At 40.8% G+C, this 19,309-nt stretch overlaps 1 protein-coding gene across 1 annotated transcript in view; it reads right to left on the reverse strand.

Annotated features, from left to right (window-relative positions):
* RUNDC3B (RUN domain containing 3B) overlaps positions 1 to 19,309 on the reverse strand; it is a 1,007,829-nt gene that overhangs the window by 917,537 nt on the left and 70,983 nt on the right. The window lies entirely within an intron of this gene.

Genomic DNA, 19,309 nt, shown 5'->3' on the forward strand with positions numbered 1-19,309 from the left:
ACTCCCACTAGTATAAGGGACCGGCCCCCAAAGTGACCCTCTGCATGGTAACAACAAGAATAAACAGTGACATACAGCTAAAATCTTTTTTTTCATACATTGAAATGTACGCTTTGGTCTTCGCTTTATTGTGGCTGTTGTCCTCTAGTGTTCCAGCCTCTATCCCTCTTCCGTCACAAATAATGAACGATTAAACTGGGGATGCAGTTCGCTTTGGTAGACAGCAGATCACATCAAGGAGTGTCATTTGATCTTTGCAGGAAGCTGGTACCCTAGTTAGTTGATGATAAACTGGTGTCCCTTTTTAAATATTTTCAATGCATGGTCAGCCTTGCCTGCTGTAGCATATCTGCTTCCACATTTGGTAGCCCGATAATATGAGGTTTCACAGTCTTCAAGAATAGTATCGCTTCCGATGTATTCGGTGTACTTCATGAGGAGAGCACTGCAGCGGTGTCTCACTTGTATCATGTCCCGCTTTCTCTCTTCTTCTCGGGGACTCTTTCTTGCTTACAGCCAGGTACAAGTGCTTTTTCGTCAGGTATTTTTACCCTGGTCCATTACACTGTATCGCTCATCGCTCTTCTCAATAGTGTTTTGGTTTATTTGGGCCAGATTATCTCCCAGTCCAGCCTAACTAACTCAGAGTTTATCACTGATGATCAGTTACTTCTGTGCATCACTGCAGAGTTTAGTGAGGCTCATTAGCAGACCGCCTTAACCCCTTGTTTCCTTTGGATCCCACCTGGATTGAGCGAACCAATAAGCTGGTCACTGAAAAAAATACATAAGCAAGGCTTTACAGGGGATGAGAAAAACTGGAGGGGGGTCTCCAAGAGGGGTGTGATAAGCCTATTAAAGGGGTATGACATACACAATTATGGGTGTGGCCTAAATCAGAATGTGTGCTGTACATAAAGATCTCTTGTGCTTGTTTTAATAGCCTATAAGGCAGTTTATCAAATTGAAACAGGTTTGTGGCAAAGTGGAATGAGTACACATCATCCCCGGGGGACGCAAATAAATGCATGCAGTTGGCAAAGGGGAAGCTTGCCAGGCTTTGTATTGCTTTAAACCCCAATATAGCCTTGAGAGAAAAGGAGAGCGAAAGAGAGAGAGAGAGAGAGAGCGAGAGAGCGAGAGAGAGAGGTAAGCACATGACACACTCCAAGTTTGCCTGCCTTTGAGCAATGACAGTGCAAGTGAATCAATGAATTCCCACAGACTAGTGTCTCCGCCATACCACATAAACTAACTTATGACATGAGTAAAAAGTAACAAATCCTGCTATGTATTACATAACGTGTTTTCTTTAATGTTAATTTAGCACGGTTTGATATTCACTTCAGCACGGCTCTCGCAAGGCTCCGCATCAGCCTAGAGGCTAAAGACCTACCTCGTTTGTGTACTGATGTGCTTAATTCCAGCAGCAAGATCGATATATGCAACTAACTCAGAAAACTGCCCCTGCAGCTCAAGAAGTGATCAGGCAATTTCAGGTGGAGAAGAGACGGAAAAGGTGCAATGAAAGGGGAAACGAATGTTCTTGAAACCCTTACCTCACCTTACTCAGAATAATGTGCTGTCTGTGCAGGAATGAATATGTTTTGCCAACAACCCACACCACATCCAGCAGGAAAGGTTATCTCTGTAGGAGGAAAGGTCGAATCCACAGGACATCAAGCTGTGGAGCTGCATGAATCTCAAAAGTGACTCTAGCCATGCTGCTCTAATCGAGCAGAGAAAGGAGGCTTGGATGCCTTTAAAACAACATACTGGGTTTCCTCTTAGGGTTATATTTAATTGTTGGTTTTGTGCGGGAGGTGGGATTGGCAGAAGTGTCAAGTGTAACTCGGGTAGCATGAGTCAAGTTTGCTAGCTTGTCCACCAGTTCGTATTGTCAGGCCAGGGAATTTAAAGAGACTGATAGGGACACGTTTGGATGTGCCCTTCTTAAAACTATATGTATCAAAGAGAACTAGCTACGTTTGACTTTTATAGAACTCTGAAGAGTCATGTTTAGTGGCACCGATTGGGTGTCTTCATGTAGCCCTCACCCACCTACCTAGTTGGTGGCATGCTTCATCATCGGGCCCACCCAGTAACACCTAATGTGTCCCAGTGTGCTTCGACTCCTGATTACAGCGGAGCAGGTATCTTACTGAGAGTGCAGTGTGGTGAGAAAGGTGAAGTGAGATCAAAACGGCTTGGCAGGAGTCCCAGTCCCAGAGGGTTAAATTACATTTTAATTATTGGGCACCTGTCAGCGGTTAAAAACAGGCAGGGTGGATGTAATGGTGGCGGATTACGACCTCCTACATCCAATGTGTAAATCTGGCTTTCTTCAGGACCGTTTATATGTGATGGTGCAAGTTAAAAATTTATAAAATTAAGTGAGTGTGATAGACTATGTGTCGCACTCAGTAAGATGCTGTAGGTGTTAGAGGGGGGATTCCCTCCTCAGGCATACGCTGACAATTGGCCTGCGGTGCTTCCAGGAGTGGATCGGCAAAGGAAATGACCAGCAGTCTTGGTCAGGACCTGTGGGATACCAGTGTGCCGTCTTCGCTCACGAAGACGGCACACAGGTATCCCATAGGTCCTGACCAAGACTGCTGGTCATTTCCTTTGCCGATCCACTCCTGGAAGCACCGCAGGCCAATTGTCAGCGTATGCCTGAGGAGGGAATCCCCCCTCTAACACCTACAGCATCTTACTGAGTGCGACACAGTCTATCACACTCACTTAATTTTATAAATTTTTAACTTGCACCATCACATATAAACGGTCCTGAAGAAAGCCAGATTTACAAGAAGGCACTGGCTGAAACATGTTGACCCACATTGGATGTAGGAGGTCGTAATCCGCCACCATCACATCCACCCTGCCTGTTTTTAACCGCTGACAGGTGCCCAATAATTAAATTTAACCCTCTGGGACTAGGACTCCTGCCAAGCCGTTTTAATCTCACTTCACCTTTCTCACCACACTGCACTCTCAGTAAGATACCTGCTCCGCTGTAACCAGACGTCGAAGCACACCCGGGACTCATTAGGTGTCACTGGGTGGGCCAGATGATGAAGCATGCCACCAACTAGGTAGGTGGGTGAGGGCTTCATGAAGACACCCAATCGGTGCCACTGAACATGACTTCAGAGTTCTATAAAAGTCAAACGTAGCTAGTTCTCTTTGATACATATAATTACCTGTGGGGATTCGGACTAGCTATCTGGTCCTCTCATTCCTTCTTGATCCGCTACCCTTCTTAAAACTGCCAGTGCTCGGCACTGGCAGAACCAGGCCCACTTAAAGCCCTGTATGCATGTCTCTTTCGATGTTTGAAATGAAATTAAAGGGATTTATAGAGCGCAAACAAATGCCCAAAGGCGTCAAGGCGCTAATGACCATTAGTCCTGGAGCCGGGAACTCAGCATGAGAGGCGTTTTAGAGATCAGTGACCTTGAACTGGTTTGTTTATAACCTGGAAATATTTCATGAAGCCATCAGTCAATACTAGTGTGCTGCGGTATTTATTTCCATTGAGACAGTCTGTACAATCATACCAATAGGTTTACAAAAGAACATATTCAAAACTCAATTATTTAAGACCATTTCTAAAATTGTTGGCCTCAAAATACAAAAGGTAAGAGATAGTTAATCACTGTAATTTCTTTGAAGAACTCTGAAGTATATAGTACAACAGAACCAAAAACATAAGTTCACTAGATTAATCAAATACACTAACATTACACGTATCAGAAATCATGATGTACAGATTTTTTTTTTAAATTATCGTTATTGCACATTTTCATCCCGTACAAAACATACATTTTCCCCTTCCACTCCACCCCACGCTCAGGGAATAAAAAGCAGAATAATAATATAGCTCATAACCATCAAGCTGATCATATACGAAACTGCGAAAAAAAAAATCAATCAGAGAATTCCACAATTATTCTAGGAGTCGTATTATTGAAATTAGACCAATCTGTATAGCACACAAATAAATATCAAACAATTTAAAGTGCATTGTGCAACGGAGGAAGAAGTTGAAAAGCTTCCGCCAGGCTGTATACGAAGTTTGCATGTTACATTAACTTTCCGGTCTAGGTAAAGGGGCCCATATTAGCTTCCCTTTTCCCCTCGCTTTGTAGCCTTTTCTAACACATATTGCTTTCTACAGATTGGAAACAGCTAGCAAGTGAGCCAACCACTGTTGAAACAGAGGAGGTTGCGGATCCAACCAAGCTGAGGCGGCTACAAGTCTTAATATCGCCATTGCAACGGCAAGGACATTTATTTTTGGAGTCAATAAAACTTCTATCTTTTACTTGCTATGTAAAAAGTTTTGAATTTCATTCTTAACAGAATTTCAGGAAGTACAAGTAGCAAACATACGGACAATATCCGCGCAGGAGGTTGCACATCAAGAACAGTTAGTTCCCTGGCTCGTGCCCACTTTCGCAATTCTCGCAGGTGTATATTATAACCTAAAACAAGTCTTAAAAACTGCACTCGTAAATTGGCTGACATCAAAGCAGTTTGGGATAAACTACGGGCCTTCGAAAAAATTTCTTTCAAGCTTGCAATCTTCTCTTGCCATTTACGATACGTTTTATCAAGATTGTTCTTCATTTTATTTAGAGAATGCTAAATTGTCCCAATACGAATATGGTTCTGTGCTATTAATATTTCCACCAGTGCTTTTTTTACCAAAACCACTGGGTCCACCTCCTTCACGCTGTAGATAATCCCTTATTTGTAGGTACTTGAAAAACTCCTTGTTATCGATACCAAACTCTGCATTCAGTTCATCGAACGAGACCAGGCCAGAAGGAGAGGGAAAAAAAGTACCTCATTTATCTACCCCTGCTAGGGACTAGTTTTGTATATAGCCATCTATAAGAATTTATGGGAGGTTAGGATTATTTTTAATTGGAGTATACAAATTCAATCTCCCTAGGCCCAGCAATTTCCATACAGCAGACCATACCTTAAAAGCTCCCAGGAGACACATGAATACTTTTTTGTACTAACTATATTATACTTGTCTCCAAAGACATCCCCAAGCCTCCTTTCCTATTAGTAATTCGAATATAGTGGGGATAGATTGTGGGCGTGTTCGATGAAGGTTCTGTTAACAAAATCCGGCTATATTGCAGCATGGTGTCCCAATAATATAATTTAAGATTTGAGAGAGCCCACCCTCCTCTCTCATTTGGGAGTGATACATACCTCAGTGCTCTTTTCGATTTTAAGTAAGCCCATAAAAATCTAGAAAAGTGAGCATCAAATGATTTTAGCCATTCATTCGAGAAATCCAAGGGGATTAATCTAAAAATATATAATATTTTGGGGTAAAAGATATTTTATAAGATTACAACAGCCAATCATAGTAAAACGCAGATTATTCAGCCTTGGTGATGTACAGAATTTCAATTTAATAACTCTTCAAGTAACATCATAATCCTTGAAATGCTGGACAGTTACACAAAAATACATACACTTATTATTCATATATCAAAGCTGGCAAAGGGCTTAATAGCAAGAACCCAGTTATGTGAATACCTCTTGGACAGCGCGTACTGCAAACTGAAACATAGAAAGTTCAGACATGTACAAAGGTGCAAATAACGAATGTGGTAGGGGTTAGGCTGGACTAGCCGTAGCGGGCACCGGGCAGTCAGTCCCCCGGTGCGCTGCACGGGTGGGGGCTGGTTTTGGGCCCCTGGGGGCCGATTTTGTTACAGGGCCGTTTTTTGCAGCATAGCTGCAAAATCGGCACTGTAACAAAATCGACCGAAAACCGGCCCCGGCAAAGAGCTCGGCAGCACCCCCAATGGGGATGGGGCGGCCGAGCACTTTGCCAGGGCCGGTTTTGGTTCCCAGTCCGGCCCTGGGTTAGTGTGGCATGTAAATATAACGCAGAACGTGACCTACTTTAGAAACTTTATCAAGTGTCTGATTGCTATTAAAATGTACTCAATTAATCTCAACAAACGTTCCTCCTGAAATTACACTTTGCTGAATATGAATGCACTCTGGTTCATGATTATACCGATCTACCAGTTGATCTAAATAGCTCATCCGCAGGCTAGGCCTGGACAGTTTTATTCCCACAAAAAGGCTTTGAATCTTAACCTTAAAAATTCGCTGTACTTATGGTAAAAAAAAAAAAAGTACATCAATGGGCATTCTTCACAAAGCTGGCGGCAGCTACATACTCAAATTGATATCTATTTAAGGCCTGTAGATTCCTCTTGCCAAGACCAACTACAGGCTCGATTGCATATACTTCTCTCAAACGCAGGCATGTTCTGTGATGTCCAGTGAGGCTGTCAAAACATAGCCCCTTAGCACTTTAATAGTATCTGCATGTGCATAGTTGCACAAAAATGTAGGAAAGGTAGCGCAATTACGTGAAATAAAAAAACATGCATTTGGTGTTTTAGTGCAAAATGTGTCCAGCCCATTTTAAGGTCGAGCTTTTGAGCCCTCTAGTATATACTTTAGGATATACTTCTTTGTGGGCTTAAAACCCGCCTACTGCTTTTCATTTGTTTGTTTGTGTCCTTTAAAAATCCTGGTTTGCTAGTGGTCAATCCCTCCTCTGTGTGCTTCCTTTCCTACCACAGAGCAGTACTGCATTATTTGTAGTCTTCCACTTGTCCCAATATTAGCATCTGTTTAGGAACTACTTTTTCCATGTCACTCCAAGCGCTTTTAGAGGCAGAGGCTATGTTGTCGTCTCCTCCAAGCTTGTTTATCTTCAGGTTCACGACAGGCGGTGCAGTTTGCGAGGCCGTCATACAGGAGGCACAGCCCAGATCACATGTGGTGATTCCAGGCACCTCATGCGTGCTGTATGTGTGTGTCCATCACCACCTTTGGTTTTTCTTTGTTCGCCCTAAGTTGGCAGGGTATGCTCAGACGTGAGTCCCTTGCTCACTTTGCCAGTGGAGTCAAGCAAGCCCGGCTGAAGACGGCTGTAATGCCAGAAACCGGTCCTGGAAGCTTGATTCCGGTCCAGGGAAGCCATGGCTTGGCAGTTCGGGCTGGACTGTTCCCATGAGGCACAGGGTCAGACTGATTTACATATGGCCATGTCTGAACTGGGGTGGCGGAGTGAGCTAAAGAACGGTGATGTATTAAACCCAGATCAGTTGACTGGGGGTGAGTGTTTGTATTGTCAACGCTCCGTCCATCACCACCTTTGGTTTTTCTTTGTATGTGTGTGTCCTGGCAGTAAGATATTTCCATCACATAACTTGAGACCAGGATAGGAGAGTAAAAAGTGCAACAGCACAACCTTGGCTGGCTGCTGCCGAGGCCGACTGACTGGGGTGAGCTCATACGATCTGGTCCTGCATTATTTTGTTTTTGATGCGAGAATAAGGTTGGCAGAACTTTACCAGTAGGGGGAGGGGAAGGACAATGTTGATTTTAGGGCAGTCAGTCTGTCACAAGAAGCTACATTCTGTATCTCTTTTGTTCCTGTTTTACACTGTAGCGCACTCCACAGTGGAGTTAGAGCCCCACTTCTGTGAACGTGCCCCCAGTCTTGTGAGCTCTTGGCACGGTAATAATGAAAGTCTGTGGCAATGCCTGTGAGATGCCAGCACCTGCCTAAAAGAGGGCTGGAATGATGGTTCTGCAGCTGGAAGGTGTCCTGTGCAATGCATGTATAACGGTACTTTCCATGTTCCATTTTTATATAGTGCTGCAAAGCATTAGTGAAATAAACAAATAATGCTAAAAGTCATTGTTGAAGTGCACTTGTGGAGCTGGATACAGGCCTCGCTTCTCAAATAGCAGGGAGTTATGAGGTCAAGATTCAACGGTGTGTGGCTCCCATAGAAGGGTTGATTTGAGTTCTTTAGGAGGGTTGTGCCTGGGTCCCCCTAATGGAAAGGAAGGGGTACTGCAGGGTAGGACTGAGGTACACTGGTATAGCTGCATGTAAGGCTCAGTACTGGACTAGCAGAGGGGTTACGCAGGTGGTCATGACTGGGGTGCAGTGGCGGAGCTGTGTGTGGATCTGTCCCACTAATGGAACAGATGATGTGTAGTGGCAGATGTGTGTCTGTCTCACCACTGGAATAATAGGGGTGCAGCACATAGGGAGTGAGGTGCTGTGGCAGAGCAGGGTGCAATATTTGGGCTAATTGGTGGTTCTGCCACACCTAGATATGCACAGATGGATGAGAACATGTCTCTCCCCAAGCCTGTGATCCGCTGTTCTGGTTGATTCCTCTTCAGTGAGTCGTGTTTCCAGACCCAGACCCGCCAGTAGTCTGGCATTGTCATAGTGTATGCATGCCAGACAACAGATACAGCGCTGCGCTGGAAACACTACAGACACATTTGAGCAGGGACAAACATCTAGCTTTAAGACACAAAAGGTAGCCCACACGCAAAACGTACACACAATACACATGGGTATAAACACAGACATGTATCCTCCCAAAAAAGTGCATAAAAAATTAAGCAGCACACTGCCAACAATACAGCCAGACCGATCCAAACACACAATATGCATGCAGACAAACGATATGCATTCAGTTGTACACAGACACACAAGTCCCTTGTCCCTAAATAAATGGAAGTGCTGGTGCACTGTCAGATCTATTTGCTGCAATCGGTGCTTGGGAAAACAGAGGGTTGCATAAGTTACCCAGTGTCCAAGCTAGAGGGGGAGCCTATGTAGTATAGTTATAGTGCTCGGCGAGCACCACTATGTCAATCAATGGACTGAAGCAGGTTCTTGACAGCACCAAAGACATGTGGTGCAAATATAATAGGAATTCATTGTTCCACTATCCGCACAGGGAGAGAGCCCCCACTGTATCAGCAGTGCTCTGCCCAGAGACTGCACTATCTCTGATGTGGTGAAAGACATCAATCCGCAGTCTGCCAATCTGCCCAAGATGACACTATGAGCGGTCATACACAACCATACCACTTGCGTACGACTCACATATAAATTGAGAAATATGGATGCGGCCAAATGGTCAGAGTTGCAACTTTGGATCTGGGGAACAAGGTCGGAGTCCAAGCATTAGTTCAACATCCTTTGATTCTGGGCAACTCCCTTAATCTTTGGTGCATTAAATAAAATGAATCTGACCTGTGCAATGCAAACTGCTACCTATGCAAAGTGCGCCAATGTGTTAGGGATTATATATATATATATATATATATATATATATATTACCTACTGGCGGTCGCCAGTAGGTATATATAGTTAGGATTTTTTCTCTATGGGATTTTTGAAAATTCTATGTCTAATAACTTTGGCGTTTGTGGACGGAATTGGCTGAAATTTTCAGAAAAATTTAACATTTTGTTTCTGAGCAGCCACTGAAAATTTGGGGGGGGGTTCGTCAAGGGGGGGCCGAGAAAAAAGGGGGGTCCCAAAACGCGTTTTTCCCATGTTAATTTCCATAGGGCGGTTGGCCTCACTTTTAGCCCGAATGGCTGAATGGATTTGCACGAAACTTGGCAAAATTGTAGGGACTGTTAGCCCGATGTGCCTTTGCTAGGTCTCAAGATATGTGCTCCAGTGGATTTTGAGAAATTAACGTTCAAAAAAATATATATATCTGTAAGCGCGCTCCGGGCAGCGCCCCGGTTCGCGTACTTGACGCGTAACGGAACTTCGCGAAGCGAAGCTGATTGGCTCTCCGGTGTCTGTCAACATTCTAAACAGTCCGGAGCGGCCGCCATCTTGTCTCTCGGTAGGATCGAGAGACAAGAGGAGGCCAAAAGAAAGGGGGAAATGACCATAAGGGGGCATAGTAGATCCTTCCTGACCCCCTAGGTTTGATGTGGAGGCTTTAAAAGGGCCCCGCGGGGCAAAAACAAAATATTTTTTTTTGTTTTTTTTGCGTGGGTAGCGCCCGGTACGCGCACCGGGAAGCGGTCCAGGGAGCGTACTATAAGGAAAAAAGAATGATAGACTATGATATTTTGAAATATCGTATGTTTATTGATTGTTCTTTTTGTTGTTTTTTTTTATTTTTTATTTAAGTAGCAGTATTAATGATTATTAAATATAAATGTATTTTTGAAATTTTGCACAGTATACTATAAGTCTGACTTTACTTTATAATCAATTTGGTACTAGTTTATGAATTACATATAAAAATGATTAAAGACTCAAACAATTTTTAAATATTAAATATAATTTTATTTTTCTGATTCTTTTTCAAAATTTAATAGAACGTCTAACATTTGACTGTCCGATATGTCCTCTTGTTGAGTGAACATAACTTCCCACATTTGACCGTCATCATAATGAAGTAAATGATCCACAGATTCTACACATTGTAGAAGTTCATGGTCTCGTGATTCATCCATGAATTCCAAGTCAATGGGTTCAATTATTTCCTCATTATTCATGTCTAGGACAATTTCAAAGGAAACGTTCTGTTCTCCTTGCATTTTTGTGCTGAAATTTGAATAAAAAATAAATATATCAGTAGAGATAGGGCACTGTTGGGTTTAAGTTCAGACAGGTAGTTTTGAGGCATGAAGTAGTACTATTAAAAAGTGCCTGTGAGAAAGCCTATGTAAATTCATAATAATACCACAGAAACCTAAATCAATCCATAATTATAATAAACAAGCCTTTCTCAATGTCTAACTCTTACAGAGGGATAGTATATAACTATCTGAAAATGTTTTCAAATTTATAAAATAATATCTTACCTTTTAAAAACAAGTTTAAGTTGTGAGTGAAAATGATCTTGCAATGTAGTTCAGGAAGTAGTAGTCAAAATGGCTGTGTTTCTCTCTTTTTTTATATATATATTCAGGTACATAACCAATCAAATGTCAGGTAAAAAAAGTAGAAAATGAAAGTAACATTTTAATTGGTTGTCAATTCCAACACTTCAGATGTGTTTTGTGAAGTAATTTACCTCAGGGTATTTAGAGAGGTCTACAGGCTAAATGGCTAAATGGAATTCCAACCAAATGTGTGAAAATGGTAGGGATTGATATGTAGTATGAGCTAATCTATATTTGGTGAAAGTGTCTCCAGGGTTTCTTCTGTAAATTACTTTCCCACCTTTTTTAATGGAGCGCTTCCCGGTGAGCGCCCCGGTACGCGAACCGGCAGCGTTACGGGAGTCCACCATTTTGTGTTTCGGTCGAATAAAGATACAAGATGGAGGGCAAATAATGTTCAGAATGGGTAGAAGGGGGCACGGTAGACGTATTTTGACCCCCTAGGTTTTCTGAGGGTGGCTGAGGAGGCCCATATGTGTGAAAAAAAATCATTTTAAAAAAAAATTTCGCGCGGTTAGCTTCCGGTTCGCGTACCGGGTAGCGCTCCGGGGAGCGTACTTTGTTGAAAATTAGTGAAAAAAGTTAGAGTAAAATAATAATTGTGAGTGATCAGATGTAGGGTAGCTCTGAGAAGAGCTTTTGGGTTTATGGTACATTTAGGTACTTATAAGTAGGTACCAATGCACATTTTTAAATTCAGAATGAAAACTCTGTTCCCTTCATCTGAGAAGTGAACTCCATCTCCTCTGTAGATATCTTGCATGTAGTAACGTAAGTTATTGTTGTAGATGGAGCCCATTCCATGGTCTCTCATGTAAGCTGAAACAGATTTGTTTACATGCTTCCTCGATTTCTCAATTTGTGGACAAAATTGGTTCGACAACCTCCATTTCTGTCTTTGGCATATATTTGAATATACCAAGGCAGTTTGAGGAAAAAGTGCCATCAATTGCTCAAAGGTGTCCTTTAAAAGCATTTCCAGACCTACCCCAGTCAAAGTGCCCAAGTCATTTCCTCCACAGTGCACAATTAACAGGTCAGGTTTAGGCAAATGCATAAAGGTTTTCACCAATGGTATCAATTGGTGACATTTTAATCCTCTGTGGCCAAACCACTTAATTTCCACATCTTGTAAATTGAGGTTAGGTAAATTTCTGTTATCAGCATACCTCTGAGCCCAGTAGATGTAACTATGTCCAACAATCCAGACAGAAAACATGGTGAGAGGAGGTTCTGCTGCAGTCAGATGAAGTGTGGCAATGAAATGGGAGTTGAAAAAATAAGAGTTTAAAATGAAAAAAACTGTGGAGTTTGTGTTAATGAAGCAGTAGCAGTGATTGGTGGATTTGATTGCTGAAAACAGAAAGTTAGGGTGCATGGATGAGTTCTTTGAAAGATGTAATTTGAATGGTCAAAAAAAAATCATTTTATGAAAGATTGCACTGGATACGCAGGTGTACTGAGAGTTCAGAGTTCAATTGAAACATTGTTGTGTGAACTTGCAAACATGAGAGGTCTTTCAGGAGGTGGTTGCTATGCAAAAAAGGCAGAAAGGGCAGAGGGGGGAAGGGTGTTGATTTGAAAAAAGTGAGGGAAGAGTTTTGATTGGGTGACATGAGAGATGTGTGATGAATTACAGGTTTTCTGTGCTTTTTATGGCTGCAGACTCTGGAGTGCATACCTTTTGCTCTGCTAAAGACAATTTGGTGTGTTTCTGAGACTGTTTTGAAACTCAAAGTATTTGCTAAGGTGAGAAAAGATTCATTTAATTTAGATAGAGAATAGTATGGTTTAGGGAGAACATTATGAAGAAAGTTGTGTATTTAAAATTTTGATTTGTGTCAAGTGTTTTACAAATAGATTTTGTTTCTTTGTGTTACATAGCCATGTTAAAAGTGACGCTAAAATAGTGCAAGGGTCTTACAAAAATGCTTTCATGTGTCTTAGGGTATTTTAACTCACTTCCCCATGAATGTATGAATATAATTGCTTTACAAGTTGTGTTTAAAAACGTTTTTTGAAATCAATTAGGTTTCTTGATATGTACTGCTAGAGCTTCATAGGTTGATTGGGGCATATTTATAAGGCCTTTGTGTCTCTCTGATGTTATTTTTCCCATTTTAATTTAAGACCTTTCCCTGTGGTGCAAGGTCCTTGTAAATACGCCAACATCTGTGCTTGGCAAATTTAGATCTTGATTATTTGACTTACATAGCCATGTTAAAAGTGATCTAAAAATGGAGCAAGGGCTTAAAAAAACGATTTCATGTGTCTTAGGGCATTTTAAGTCACTTCCCCTTGAATGTAGGTATATAATTTATTTAGATGATGTGTTTAAAAACGATTTTTGAAATCAATTAGGTTTCTTGATATGTACTGCTAGAGCTTCATAGGTTGCTTGGGGCATATTTATAAGGCCCTTGTGTCTCTCTGATGTTATTTTTCCCATTTTAATTTAAGACCTTTTCCTGTGGTGCAAGGTCCTTGCAAATACGCCCCCATCTGTGCTTGGCAAATTTAGATCTTGATTATTTGACTTACATAGCCATGTTAAAAGTGATCTAAAAATGGAGCAAGGGCTTAAAAAACGCTTTCATGTGTCTTAGGGTATTTTAAGTAACTTCCCCATGAATGTATGAATATAATTGCTTTACAAGTTGTGTTTAAAAACGTTTTTTGAAATCAATTAGGTTTCTTGATATGTAATGCTAGAGGTTCATAGGTTGCTTGGGGCATATTTATAAGGCCTTTGAGTCTCTCTGATGTTATTTTTCCCATTTTAATTTAAGACCTTTCCCTGTGGTGCAAGGTCCTTGTAAATACGCCCCCATCTGTGCTTGGCAAATTTAGATCTTGATTATTTGACTTACATAGCCATGTTCTATACAGTTGTAACCTTCTGCGTAGTCTTTGATATGCTAGACTCCATCTGCACTATGAGATACCTAAGCAAACGAAACACAGGTGATGTGATTGTGAAATGAGGAAAAGAAACTCCACATTTTTCAATTACATCACCTGTGTTTCCTAAGTTTACGAATGACATTGTGCAGATGAGGTTTAGGTCTGTCCACGGACACAGAAGAGGTCTGGCCTTTGTTCAAGAGTGAAGTGGACATGACTTACTTCATTGGTAGGCTTTCACATGTATTATCTCCTCTGTACTCTTCAACAAGCGTAAATTTCATCTGCAACCCTGAGTAGGCCTCACCTTAAACAAACCTCTGGATAGGCCACACTTTATCGTAATCTTGAATCAATCATTTAAAATGTTAGGGACAGATTTATGATAGGTGTATGTCTCTTTTGCGTCACTGTGCGTCACTTTTGTGACGCAGCGGCGGTGCAAAAGATTTGCTATGTGGCGACATATTTACAACTTGATGCATCTAGGCAGATGTGTCATGCTGTAAAGTCCTGTGCCACATGAAACCTGCGTCAGTTTTCATATAGGTGTTTTGTTGCAAGGTATGCATTAATTTGCATGAAAGCCCTGTAAAACTAACACAGTGAAATTAAGAAGATTTCACTGAGTCAGCTTTATAGCATTGCTGAATCAAATCCTTACGCCTGTTTGAAACAGGCATAAGAAGTGATGCACCATACAATGTGAGGCTTCCTCCTGTGCATTGCAGTAGACATGTCGCGCTTATGACGTGATTCCTGCAATGTGCTGCTTTTGCGGCACAGATGCGTGACGCATCTGTGCTGTTTTTGCTCAATGGTGCTCCACATTGTAAATGCGGCACACTATGGGTGGCAGAGCAGCGGTGCACATTAACTGGTGCATCCGTGGGGATACGCCACTTAGCATAAATCTGCCCCTGTACATTTAAGTATGAGCAGGGGACACAGAGTCGGTGAGGCTTATCCAAGGTTAAGAAGAGATGAGTCCTGTTCACTGAAAACTTGGACATAGGCCTCACCTCCTCAGCATCGCTGGACATGGCTAAATAATAGCTGCAAAATGTTACTCTTGTTAAACAATTTTACTATTATAATCTCTGAGATTTGTCTTACTCTGCAACATCTCATTGTTGTTCTCTTTCTTTAAAGATAACGACAACATCAACCCTGAGTGACAATCAGCAATCAGATGATCTCGACCTTATCATTGAACTTGTAATTGAAACGTCAGTGGAAGTAGATCCCTTGGATGATTTAAATCCTGAGGATGATGAAGAACATGATGAGGATGCCGATTTGTCAGAATTGTATGACATAGGGTGGGAAGCTGACCTGCTTGAGCCTATGGAACTATAAACATTTATTTTTAAAATTTACAATAAATGAAAAGTAAAAATGTAAACCGTTTCATTTAAAATAAACACACCTTCAAAAACAGGTTATGTGTAGTGTCTTCAATAAAATATTAAAATATGCTCATAAAATTAGATCAGATTCACATATAAAACAGGACAGGTAAAATGAAGAAGAATTCCATTTCTTTTCTGCTATTTGTGTATTCTAAATTTGCCAAAGCACTAAAAAATATTCTATGTAAAAATGTCAAGTAGTGTGTTAAGTTTTTGATGACTGTTATTGATTTACTGTTTGGTAATAGTGGTTAATAACATTTTTTATTATATTTTACCACAGATTCAACTGCAGATCATTTCAAATTTTGAGAATGCCGTCTAAGGATAGAATCAGAAAGGCTACAAAACGTCAAAGACAGCAGGTTCATCAATTAATGCAGCAGTCCTCTACAATAAAAAATCGTCAAGTCACCAAGAAAGCACCGGGTAAGACCACGAAATCATTCATAAGAAACATTTGTAAAAAAAAAAAGTACTACTACAGAAAATGTTTTAGTCCAGAAAAAGAGAAGCAATTTAAACGGAAAGGAAAGGCCAATCCAAAATGTTACTGCTAGAGCAAGAGATAACTCTGTGCATGATAGTAGAAGGAAACAACAGTTTAGGGACATTCGTAAACGAATGTTTCGCAACAGGATAATTGGCAATTTGTTAAAAAATATTAAGAAAGGTCAACAGAAAGTGGTTTTTTATAAGAGAAAAAAAAAAAAGTTGAGAAAGTTATTGATCAGGCATTTGAAATTAAACGAAAGTTATTTATTTTGATAATCAATAGAATTAGTAAGTTAAACAAGGCAATTTATGATTTCAAAAGAAATAGTAGATGGAAGAGAATAGTTAATCGTAGTAATTTTTGTGAAGTTTTTTCCGGAGAATGGATGCATAGTTCAAGTTGTGAGGCATTTTTTTAATGAGGAGAGTTATTTCCAGGATAATGATTTGGTGCATGCAGTTGACACCAATGGTCGAGCTTATGAGGTGAAAGATGGTTGTCCAGTTGAAAAAGAAAAACTTGTGACAGAGACAGAAGAGGTGTTAGGTAATGAGGTTTTAGGAAGACGTCCTAAGGGTCCTGTGTACACCTGGAAGTGTAGTAGTATTTGCAGTGTGCGACAGGATTCCATCAATTTGCTTTGTGATTTTGTACGGACATTTAATAAGAAAAGTTTGAAGCAGAAAATGAAGTTGTTGCAAGAATTAGATCCTTGCAGAGTGAGAGAAGTGACAGGTTTGCATGGTCATTCACTAGCTTGTCTTTCCAGGAGAGTATGCCAGAGTGTTTTTCATCATTTCAGGATGCTAGCAGTGCATCATAATAAAGTGAGGAAATTAGTTAGAATGTTGTATTATGCTAAGAGTCCAGCAGTTATGCTTAAACAATTATGCGCTGCTCTTTTGCATGGTTCTGAAATAGATGTGAAGAATATGTGTGAAGAAATTGAGTTTTGTTACTTTGGAAGTAAAGAGGAGAATGTTGAAATTGACCCACAAGAAGAGGGTAATGTGGAAGATAGTGTACAGGTTTCCAGTACAGATAATTTTCAGAAGGAAATTGCCACGTTTCAGGTGAAATCAAGTGAGAGGCCTAATTTCACTTGTGTGTGTTGTCGACGCACTTATAAGAATCAGACTAAGTTAGTGGATTTATATGCAAAAAGTGAAAGGGAAAATAATAGTGAATGGAAGGATTTTGCAACATACTTGATGGTAGAAAATTGTTTTGATTTGGGATTGGATCAACGTGTGTGTACTTATTGTTGTAATAAATTAAATCAAAACCAGATGCCTGCTAGAGCGTTTCATAATAATCTGGAATTGGTTGAGATTCCTTCTGAATTGAAGGATTTAAATACTTATGAATCTATTTTGATTCAAAGTATCCATCCCTTTCAGGCTATTGTAAGAATGGAGCCAAAGACAGGGAAATTGCCTCCATCAGATTTACAGAGAGGATTAAAGGGAAGAGTTGTTTATTTGCCTCTAGATTTGAAGAAAAACATTAACACAATTGGAGTAGAAAAAGTGGAAGAGGAACCTCTGGTTATCTTAGTTAATGGGGTTCCGACAAAGAATAAGAAAATATGGCAAGATTTAGTGGATGTTAGGAAAGTCAAAAAGACAACATTGTATTTGAAAAAAAATAATAAGTACTATAAGAATGTATATGTTGCAGAAGAGGAAGTAAGTGAGGAAGAGGATAGCGATTTGTGTGCTGGTCAAATTGAGAAAGTAGAACCCTCTAAAAGTGAAGAAATATATGAACATTATAGTGTTCATCCTTTGCATTCCAAGGAAGTCATGGGGAATGCTATTGAGTTGTTTCAAATGAAACAAGCCAAAGGGAGTCCCATTAGTGTTTGGGAGGAAAGTTTGGAAGCTCGGTGTTTCCCACAGCTATTTCCAACAGGTCAAGGAGGAAGATATGATGAGCGACCTCATCAAATTCCTGCTTCTGAATACCGGACTTTACGATTGTATGCAGAAGATGCTAGGTTTCGACAATGCATTCCCTATTTGTTTCATCTCCTGTTTAAAAGCGATCTGTCTGGATTGTCATATGCAGTGAACCACATCTTGAAAAGTGGTATACAGATGCAAAACATCTCTGCAAGTGACTTTATGGATAAAGTTAATGTGCAAGACAGTATTTTGGATTGTCACCTGATTAATCTCATGGCGTGTCAGCGTGGTACTAATGAGTACTGGTACCGTCGTCATGGTGATTTAAAATGTATGCTGAGGAACTTAGGAACTCCCACATGGTTCCTCACTCTGAGCTGTGCCGAGTATGGCTGGGAAGACTTACTTGAATTTCTACGAGAGGCAAATGGAAACATTGAAAATATCGAATTCAAGACACCCGGAGAACTGTGCTCTTTGGATCCAGTGATTGTATGCAGGTACTTCAATCATAGATTTGAAGCTATGATGTCTTTCATCATGAACAAGAGAAATCCACCTCTTGGAGAGGTGTTGGATTTCTTCTGGAGAAAGGAGTACCAAGCAAGAGGTGCTCCTCATATACATATGCTGCTGTGGATCAAGGATGCACCTAAATTTGGAACGGATCCAGAAGACTTAGTGATGAGTTTCATAGAACAGTATTCTACATGTGCTGTTCCAAATGCAAAGGAGGACAAAAGCCTAAGAGAACAAGTTCTACGCTTCCAAAGCCATCGTTGCGGAAAGTACTGTCGTCGTAAATTCAGAAACAAGGACAAGTTCTACACCAAATGTCGTTTCGCCTTTCCACGACCGGTGATTTCTAAAGGAAGAGTAAACAGTTTGATGTCTTCGCTGCGACATAATGTGATGAAGAAATCACCTAAAAACACATACAATTTGAAAAGGAACGAAGACTCCAAGTACATCAACGACTACTACCCAGTGATTTTGTCCATGTGGAATGCTAACATGGATATACAGTTTGTGGCTGATAACTGTATGGCTGTGGCTCGGTATGTGACATCTTACATCACCAAAAAAGAAAAGACAGAATTGAAGGATATGTGGGAGGACATTTCCCATGAAAAGAGCCTCAGTAAGAAGTTGTACAGTTTCAGTCTGAAGACGTTGTCGCATCGAGAAATCGGAGCTTACGAATGTTCTGACCGGTTGTCTTCAGCAAGTCTCTATGCCAAATCTAGGAGTATCGTTTGGGCGAGTCTTGGTCTTGCTGCAACGCGTAATCGAGTTCTGAAACCTGTGTGGGAAATTGAGTATTTGGTGGAAAAGGAGCCAAACAGTACCGATATTTTGAAGACCAACATGTTGGATACATATTATCCAAATCGAAGCAGTCACCTCGAGAATGTTTGTCTGTATGAGGTTCTACAAAATTACATATTCAAGAGGAACATCAACGAAGATATTGATAAAGGAGTGTATGCTGTAATTGGAAGTGAGGGATGTCTGGTCAAGCAAAGAAAATGCCACTTGGTAAACCATCGAAAATTGAGTAGCAAATCTCCTGAAAAAAAGGAGTTTTTCTATTTAGCACTTTTGCAACTTTTTAAGCCTTGGCGTGCAGAAGAGGAACTGCTTGGAGATTTCCTCTGTTACGAAGACTCTTTCACTGCCGCCAAGGAGACCATAGAATGTCCTGCTTTTCCCAAATATCTTGAAATGTTGAATGCGGAAATCGAGCAGGAAGCAACGATTGCAGCCGAGATTGCCAGAGACAGTTCTCAGGACAGTCA

This window comes from Lissotriton helveticus, chromosome 10 (assembly GCF_964261635.1).
Source record: "Lissotriton helveticus chromosome 10, aLisHel1.1, whole genome shotgun sequence".
NCBI lineage: Eukaryota > Metazoa > Chordata > Amphibia > Caudata > Salamandridae > Lissotriton > Lissotriton helveticus.